The sequence below is a fragment of the Schistocerca gregaria genome, unplaced genomic scaffold (genome assembly GCF_023897955.1).
Source record: "Schistocerca gregaria isolate iqSchGreg1 unplaced genomic scaffold, iqSchGreg1.2 ptg000451l, whole genome shotgun sequence".
NCBI classification, from domain to species: Eukaryota; Metazoa; Arthropoda; class Insecta; order Orthoptera; family Acrididae; genus Schistocerca; species Schistocerca gregaria.
Window position 1 is genome coordinate 171,380 of NW_026061871.1, and position 9,264 is coordinate 180,643.

The 9,264-nt window shown below is 49.3% G+C and overlaps 1 non-coding gene across 1 annotated transcript; it reads left to right on the plus strand.

The window, feature by feature from the left end:
* Nucleotides 1–8,156: 8,156 nt before the first annotated feature.
* Nucleotides 8,157–8,230, plus strand: Trnaa-agc (transfer RNA alanine (anticodon AGC)). Its single transcript has one exon. It is a non-coding gene; the product is annotated as a tRNA-Ala (tRNA).
* The last annotated feature ends 1,034 nt before the right edge of the window (nt 8,231–9,264 follow it).

Below are 9,264 nucleotides of genomic sequence, written 5' to 3' on the forward strand. Positions count from 1 at the left end.
CACGGCTTAACGTCATTGAAGTCTAGAGAGTGGACAACACGTTCGTCTTACTCAGAGCGGTGTCTGAACTCCATTTTCGACGTTATGCGTGCCACTTTCATTGTGGCCAACTACGATTCGATACAGAATGCACGAAACCTGAAAGACACCCTCACTGATACATAGAGAGTAGGGTTTGTCTGCGGAATAATGGGAGTGCAAGGGTCTGTGACGTTGATATGACTGTATGTAGCACTACTAGTTAATGGGGGGGGTGGGCGTAGCTCAGATGGTAGAGCGCTCGCTTAGCGTGCCAGAGGTACTGGGATCGATACCCAGCGCCTCCAGAATTTTTAACACACCTACATGCGCACCTTGCCATGCAAGTGGAATATTTCCCAACCAGCAGAGGTGTGTAGGCAGATACGAGCGAACGATTAACATCCACAATTGGCGAGCGTGCTTTTATTCGTGCGCAGGAAGCACCCTCCTCCCACACCTACACTTAATTTAGAAACAGTACAAATGTTCCCATAAGATTCTCAGGCCTACGTCGGAAAGATCTGCCTTGCGCCGATTTCACGTAAATCCCACTGCACGTTCCCATTCTTTGCGTGCAGTCGGCTGCTACTGGTGTTGCTGGTTGTGACTGCTGATAACAGATGCCGTAGCAATCAATTCATGGAGTGAGTTGTATGTTTTGCGATAGTCTGTCTCTGACAAGGAAGCACAGGTGATATAGGTGCGAACACAGGAAGCTTGCAGCCCCTCGCTGCCTGCAGACACAGAGCAGCCACACTAGGAGAGCGGCCTAAGCCGTAGGCGAAATGTGCTCATTCGCTTTGGCGCGACGTCGAACTATAAATAAGGCTGTCACTAGCGTGAGCGTTGCGTAAAGTCGGAAAAGTCATCTGCATGGGTGATTGCCAAGTTTGGGGAGCGTTTCGTAGTACGATCAGTGCAATGGAGACGCGGAAACTTGTTGTGTCCCAGTGTTTTGCAGTTGGATGACAAGAGTTTTACACAGTAGCAAAGAGCGAGGCACTGAGTTGGCATGAACAATGGAGAGCACAATGGGGCTCGAGATGTGCTTGTTACCTCAGGTGCTGTGTGATTGTCGACAAGGAGTGAAATGGACCAATTTGTGACCGCCCTTTCAATTTAAGACGTTCAAAACAGACGGAATTTGCATTCGTAATACCAGAGCATCGAAACTACTTGGAACTCTTGTGTATATGAACGTGTCCGCGCCTTTGTATTCTGGTACCTTCGCCGCTACAAACCAACCAACCATCGTGTCCGTGCACATCAGAGTCGCAAAGAATGGAGAATAGCCAGGCTTGGTCGTGTGTGTAGCTGTAGCTCAGTTGACAGATCGTTCGCTTAGCGTGTGAACGGTCTCGGGTTCAAGCCCTGGCTCCTCCATGTTTTGTGGTCAGTACATGGTAAGTGTTGGTCGCGGCGAACATAAACGCACGCAAAAAGTTGCAAAAGCAGCGTCACAGACTGATATGATGTATACTGTCATAAGGAGAGCAAGATGTAAGTGTGGGGACCGGCTGTTATCGTGGTGTCATCGAGTGCAGATCTGTCTTAGGTATCACGGCTTAACGTCATTGAAGTCTAGAGAGTGGACAACACGTTCGTCTTACTCAGAGCGGTGTCTGAACTCTATTTTAGACGTTATGCGTGCCACTTTCATTGTGGCCAACTACGATTCGATACAGAATGCACGAAACCTGAAAGACACCCTCACTGATACATAGAGAGTAGGGTTTGTCTGCGGAATAATGGGAGTGCAAGGGTCTGTGACGTTGATATGACTGTATGTAGCACTACTAGTTGATGGGGGGGTGGGCGTAGCTCAGATGGTAGAGCGCTCGCTTAACGTGCCAGAGGTACTGGGATCGATACCCAGCGCCTCCAGAATTTTTAACACACCTACATGCGCACCTTGCCATGCAAGTGGAATAATTCCCAACCAGCAGAGGTGTGTAGGCAGATACGAGCGAACGATTAACATCCACAATTGGCGAGCGTGCTTTTATTCGTGCGCAGGAAGCACCCTCCTCCCACACCTACACTTAATTTAGAAACAGTACAAATGTTCCCATAAGATTCTCAGGCCTACGTCGGAAAGATCTGCCTTGCGCCGATTTCACGTAAATCCCACTGCACGTTCCCATTCTTTGCGTGCAGTCGGCTGCTACTGGTGTTGCTGGTTGTGACTGCTGATAACAGATGCCGTAGCAATCAATTCATGGAGTGAGTTGTATGTTTTGCGATAGTCTGTCTCTGACAAGGAAGCACAGGTGATATAGGTGCGAACACAGGAAGCTTGCAGCCGCTCGCTGCCTGCAGACACAGAGCAGCCACACTAGGAGAGCGGCCTAAGCCGTAAGCGAAATGTGCTCATTCGCTTTGGCGCGACGTCGAACTATAAATAAGGCTGTCACTAGCGTGAGCGTTGCGTAAAGTCGGAAAAGTCATCTGCATGGGTGATTGCCAAGTTTGGGGAGCGTTTCGTAGTACGATCAGTGCAATGGAGACGCGGAAACTTGTTGTGTCCCAGTGTTTTGCAGTTGGATGACAAGAGTTTTACACAGTAGCAAAGAGCGAGGCACTGAGTTGGCATGAACAATGGAGAGCACAATGGGGCTCGAGATGTGCTTGTTACCTCAGGTGCTGTGTGATTGTCGACAAGGAGTGAAATGGACCAATTTGTGACCGCCCTTTCAATTTAAGACGTTCAAAACAGACGGAATTTGCATTCGTAATACCAGAGCATCGAAACTACTTGGAACTCTTGTGTATATGAACGTGTCCGCGCCTTTGTATTCTGGTACCTTCGCCGCTACAAACCAACCAACCATCGTGTCCGTGCACATCAGATTCGCAAAGAAAGGAGAATAGCCAGGCTTGGTCGTGTGTGTAGCTGTAGCTCAGTTGACAGATCGTTCGCTTAGCGTGTGAACGGTCTCGGCTTCAAGCCCCGGCTCCTCCATGTTTTGTGGTCAGTACATGGTAAGTGTTGGTCGCGGCGAACATAAACGCACGCAAAAAGTTGCAAAAGCAGCGTCACAGACTGATATGATGTATACTGTCATAAGGAGAGCAAGATGTAAGTGTGGGGACCGGCTGTTGTCGTGGTGTCATCGAGTGCAGATCTGTCTTAGGTATCACGGCTTAACGTCATTGAAGTCTAGAGAGTGGACAACACGTTCGTCTTACTCAGAGCGGTGTCTGAACTCTATTTTCGACGTTATGCGTGCCACTTTCATTGTGGCCAACTACGATTCGATACAGAATGCACGAAACCTGAAAGACACCCTCACTGATACATAGAGAGTAGGGTTTGTCTGCGGAATAATGGGAGTGCAAGGGTCTGTGACGTTGATATGACTGTATGTAGCACTACTAGTTAACGGGGGGGTGGGCGTAGCTCAGATGGTAGAGCGCTCGCTTAGCGTGCGAGAAGTACTGGGATCGATACCCAGCGCCTCCGGAATTTTTAACACACCTACATGCGCACCTTGCCATGCAAGTGGAATAATTCCCAACCAGCAGAGGTGTGTAGGCAGATACGAGCGAACGATTAACATCCACAATTGGCGAGCGTGCTTTTATTCGTGCGCAGGAAGCACCCTCCTCCCACACCTACACTTAATTTAGAAACAGTACAAATGTTCCCATAAGATTCTCAGGCCTACGTCGGAAAGATCTGCCTTGCGCCGATTTCACGTAAATCCCACTGCACGTTCCCATTCTTTGCGTGCAGTCGGCTGCTACTGGTGTTGCTGGTTGTGACTGCTGATAACAGATGCCGTAGCAATCAATTCATGGAGTGAGTTGTATGTTTTGCGATAGTCTGTCTCTGACAAGGAAGGACAGGTGATATAGGTGCGAACACAGGAAGCTTGCAGCCGCTCGCTGCCTGCAGACACAGAGCAGCCACACTAGGAGAGCGGCCTAAGCCGTAGGCGAAATGTGCTCATTCGCTTTGGCGCGACGTCGAACTATAAATAAGGCTGTCACTAGCGTGAGCGTTGCGTAAAGTCGGAAAAGTCATCTGCATGGGTGATTGCCAAGTTTGGGGAGCGTTTCGTAGTACGATCAGTGCAATGGAGACGCGGAAACTTGTTGTGTCCCAGTGTTTTGCAGTTGGATGACAAGAGTTTTACACAGTAGCAAAGAGCGAGGCACTGAGTTGGCATGAACAATGGAGAGCACAATGGGGCTCGAGATGTGCTTGTTACCTCAGGTGTTGTGTGATTGTCGACAAGGAGTGAAATGGACCAATTTGTGACCGCCCTTTCAATTTAAGACGTTCAAAACAGACGGAATTTGCATTCGTAATACCAGAGCATCGAAACTACTTGGAACTCTTGTGTATATGAACGTGTCCGCGCCTTTGTATTCTGGTACCTTCGCCGCTACAAACCAACCAACCATCGTGTCCGTGCACATCAGAGTCGCAAAGAATGGAGAATAGCCAGGCTTGGTCGTGTGTGTAGCTGTAGCTCAGTTGACAGATCGTTCGCTTAGCGTGTGAACGGTCTCGGGTTCAAGCCCTGGCTCCTCCATGTTTTGTGGTCAGTACATGGTAAGTGTTGGTCGCGGCGAACATAAACGCACGCAAAAAGTTGCAAAAGCAGCGTCACAGACTGATATGATGTATACTGTCATAAGGAGAGCAAGATGTAAGTGTGGGGACCGGCTGTTATCGTGGTGTCATCGAGTGCAGATCTGTCTTAGGTATCACGGCTTAACGTCATTGAAGTCTAGAGAGTGGACAACACGTTCGTCTTACTCAGAGCGGTGTCTGAACTCTATTTTCGACGTTATGCGTGCCACTTTCATTGTGGCCAACTACGATTCGATACAGAATGCACGAAACCTGAAAGACACCCTCACTGATACATAGAGAGTAGGGTTTGTCTGCGGAATAATGGGAGTGCAAGGGTCTGTGACGTTGATATGACTGTATGTAGCACTACTAGTTAATGGTGGGGTGGGCGTAGCTCAGATGGTAGAGCGCTCGCTTAGCGTGCCAGAGGTACTGGGATCGATACCCAGCGCCTCCAGAATTTTTAACACACCTACATGCGCACCTTGCCATGCAAGTGGAATAATTCCCAACCAGCAGAGGTGTGTAGGCAGATACGAGCGAACGATTAACATCCACAATTGGCGAGCGTGCTTTTATTCGTGCGCAGGAAGCACCCTCCTCCCACACCTACACTTAATTTAGAAACAGTACAAATGTTCCCATAAGATTCTCAGGCCTACGTCGGAAAGATCTGCCTTGCGCCGATTTCACGTAAATCCCACTGCACGCTCCCATTCTTTGCGTGCAGTCGGCTGCTACTGGTGTTGCTGGTTGTGACTGCTGATAACAGATGCCGTAGCAATCAATTCATGGAGTGAGTTGTATGTTTTGCGATAGTCTGTCTCTGACAAGGAAGCACAGGTGATATAGGTGCGAACACAGGAAGCTTGCAGCCCCTCGCTGCCTGCAGACACAGAGCAGCCACACTAGGAGAGCGGCCTAAGCCGTAGGCGAAATGTGCTCATTCGCTTTGGCGCGACGTCGAACTATAAATAAGGCTGTCACTAGCGTGAGCGTCGTGTAAAGTCGGAAAAGTCATCTGCATGGGTGATTGCCAAGTTTGGGGAGCGTTTCGTAGTACGATCAGTGCAATGGAGACGCGGAGACTTGTTGTGTCCCAGTGTTTTGCAGTTGGATGACAAGAGTTTTACACAGTAGCAAAGAGCGAGGCACTGAGTTGGCATGAACAATGGAGAGCACAATGGGGCTCGAGATGTGCTTGTTACCTCAGGTGCTGTGTGATTGTCGACAAGGAGTGAAATGGACCAATTTGTGACCGCCCTTTCAATTTAAGACGTTCAAAACAGACGGAATTTGCATTCGTAATACCAGAGCATCGAAACTACTTGGAACTCTTGTGTATATGAACGTGTCCGCGCCTTTGTATTCTGGTACCTTCGCCGCTACAAACCAACCAACCATCGTGTCCGTGCACATCAGAGTCGCAAAGAATGGAGAATAGCCAGGCTTGGTCGTGTGTGTAGCTGTAGCTCAGTTGACAGATCGTTCGCTTAGCGTGTGAACGGTCTCGGCTTCAAGCCCCGGCTCCTCCATGTTTTGTGGTCAGTACATGGTAAGTGTTGGTCGCGGCGAACATAAACGCACGCAAAAAGTTGCAAAACCAGCGTCACAGACTGATATGATGTATACTGTCATAAGGAGAGCAAGATGTAAGTGTGGGGACCGGCTGTTGTCGTGGTGTCATCGAGTGCAGATCTGTCTTAGGTATCACGGCTTAACGTCATTGAAGTCTAGAGAGTGGACAACACGTTCGTCTTACTCAGAGCGGTGTCTGAACTCTATTTTCGACGTTATGCGTGCCACTTTCATTGTGGCCAACTACGATTCGATACAGAATGCACGAAACCTGAAAGACACCCTCACTGATACATAGAGAGTAGGGTTTGTCTGCGGAATAATGGGAGTGCAAGGGTCTGTGACGTTGATATGACTGTATGTAGCACTACTAGTTAACGGGGGGGTGGGCGTAGCTCAGATGGTAGAGCGCTCGCCCAGCGTGCGAGAGGTACTGGGATCGATACCCAGCGCCTCCGGAATTTTTAACACACCTACATGCGCACCTAGCCATGCAAGTGGAATAATTCCCAACCAGCAGAGGTGTGTAGGCAGATACGAGCGAACGATTAACATCCACAATTGGCGAGCGTGCTTTTATTCGTGCGCAGGAAGCACCCTCCTCCCACACCTACACTTAATTTAGAAACAGTACAAATGTTCCCATAAGATTCTCAGGCCTACGTCGGAAAGATCTGCCTTGCGCCGATTTCACGTAAATCCCACTGCACGTTCCCATTCTTTGCGTGCAGTCGGCTGCTACTGGTGTTGCTGGTTGTGACTGCTGATAACAGATGCCGTAGCAATCAATTCATGGAGTGAGTTGTATGTTTTGCGATAGTCTGTCTCTGACAAGGAAGCACAGGTGATATAGGTGCGAACACAGGAAGCTTGCAGCCCCTCGCTGCCTGCAGACACAGAGCAGCCACACTAGGAGAGCGGCCTAAGCCGTAGGCGAAATGTGCTCATTCGCTTTGGCGCGACGTCGAACTATAAATAAGGCTGTCACTAGCGTGAGCGTTGCGTAAAGTCGGAAAAGTCATCTGCATGGGTGATTGCCAAGTTTGGGGAGCGTTTCGTAGTACGATCAGTGCAATGGAGACGCGGAAACTTGTTGTGTCCCAGTGTTTTGCAGTTGGATGACAAGAGTTTTACACAGTAGCAAAGAGCGAGGCACTGAGTTGGCATGAACAATGGAGAGCACAATGGGGCTCGAGATGTGCTTGTTACCTCAGGTGCTGTGTGATTGTCGACAAGGAGTGAAATGGACCAATTTGTGACCGCCCTTTCAATTTAAGACGTTCAAAACAGACGGAATTTGCATTCGTAATACCAGAGCATCGAAACTACTTGGAACTCTTGTGTATATGAACGTGTCCGCGCCTTTGTGTTCTGGTACCTTCGCCGCTACAAAGCAACCAACCATCGTGTCCGTGCACATCAGAGTCGCAAAGAATGGAGAATAGCCAGGCTTGGTCGTGTGTGTAGCTGTAGCTCAGTTGACAGATCGTTCGCTTAGCGTGTGAACGGTTTCGGGTTCAAGCCCCGGCTCCTCCATGTTTTGTGGTCAGTACATGGTAAGTGTTGGTCGCGGCGAACATAAACGCACGCAATAAGTTGCAAAACCAGCGTCACAGACTGATATGATGTATACTGTCATAAGGAGAGCAAGATGTAAGTGTGGGGACCGGCTGTTATCGTGGTGTCATCGAGTGCAGATCTGTCTTAGGTATCACGGCTTAACGTCATTGAAGTCTAGAGAGTGGACAACACGTTCGTCTTACTCAGAGCGGTGTCTGAACTCTATTTTCGACGTTATGCGTGCCACTTTCATTGTGGCCAACTACGATTCGATACAGAATGCACGAAACCTGAAAGACACCCTCACTGATACATAGAGAGTAGGGTTTGTCTGCGGAATAATGGGAGTGCAAGGGTCTGTGACGTTGATATGACTGTATGTAGCACTACTAGTTAATGGGGGGGGGGGGGGGGTGGGCGTAGCTCAGATGGTAGAGCGCTCGCTTAGCGTGCGAGAGGTACTGGGATCGATACCCAGCGCCTCCAGAATTTTTAACACACCTACATGCGCACCTTGCCATGCAAGTGGAGTAATTCCCAACCAGCAGAGGTGTGTAGGCAGATACGAGCGAACGATTAACATCCACAATTGGCGAGCGTGCTTTTATTCGTGCGCAGGAAGCACCCTCCTCCCACACCTACACTTAATTTAGAAACAGTACAAATGTTCCCATAAGATTCTCAGGCCTACGTCGGAAAGATCTGCCTTGCGCCGATTTCACGTAAATCCCACTGCACGTTCCCATTCTTTGCGTGCAGTCGGCTGCTACTGGTGTTGCTGGTTGTGACTGCTGATAACAGATGCCGTAGCAATCAATTCATGGAGTGAGTTGTATGTTTTGCGATAGTCTGTCTCTGACAAGGAAGCACAGGTGATATAGGTGCGAACACAGGAAGCTTGCAGCCCCTCGCTGCCTGCAGACACAGAGCAGCCACACTAGGAGAGCGGCCTAAGCCGTAGGCGAAATGTGCTCATTCGCTTTGGCGCGACGTCGAACTATAAATAAGGCTGTCACTAGCGTGAGCGATGCGTGAGCGTCGTGTAAAGTCGGAAAAGTCATCTGCATGGGTGATTGCCAAGTTTGGGGAGCGTTTCGTAGTACGATCAGTGCAATGGAGACGCGGAAACTTGTTGTGTCCCAGTGTTTTGCAGTTGGATGACAAGAGTTTTACACAGTAGCAAAGAGCGAGGCACTGAGTTGGCATGAACAATGGAGAGCACAATGGGGCTCGAGATGTGCTTGTTACCTCAGGTGCTGTGTGATTGTCGACAAGGAGTGAAATGGACCAATTTGTGACCGCCCTTTCAATTTAAGACGTTCAAAACAGACGGAATTTGCATTCGTAATACCAGAGCATCGAAACTACTTGGAACTCTTGTGTATATGAACGTGTCCGCGCCTTTGTATTCTGGTACCTTCGCCGCTACAAACCAACCAACCATCGTGTCCGTGCACATCAGAGTCGCAAAGAATGGAGAATAGCCAGGCTTGGTCGTGTGTGTAGCTGTAGCTCAGTTG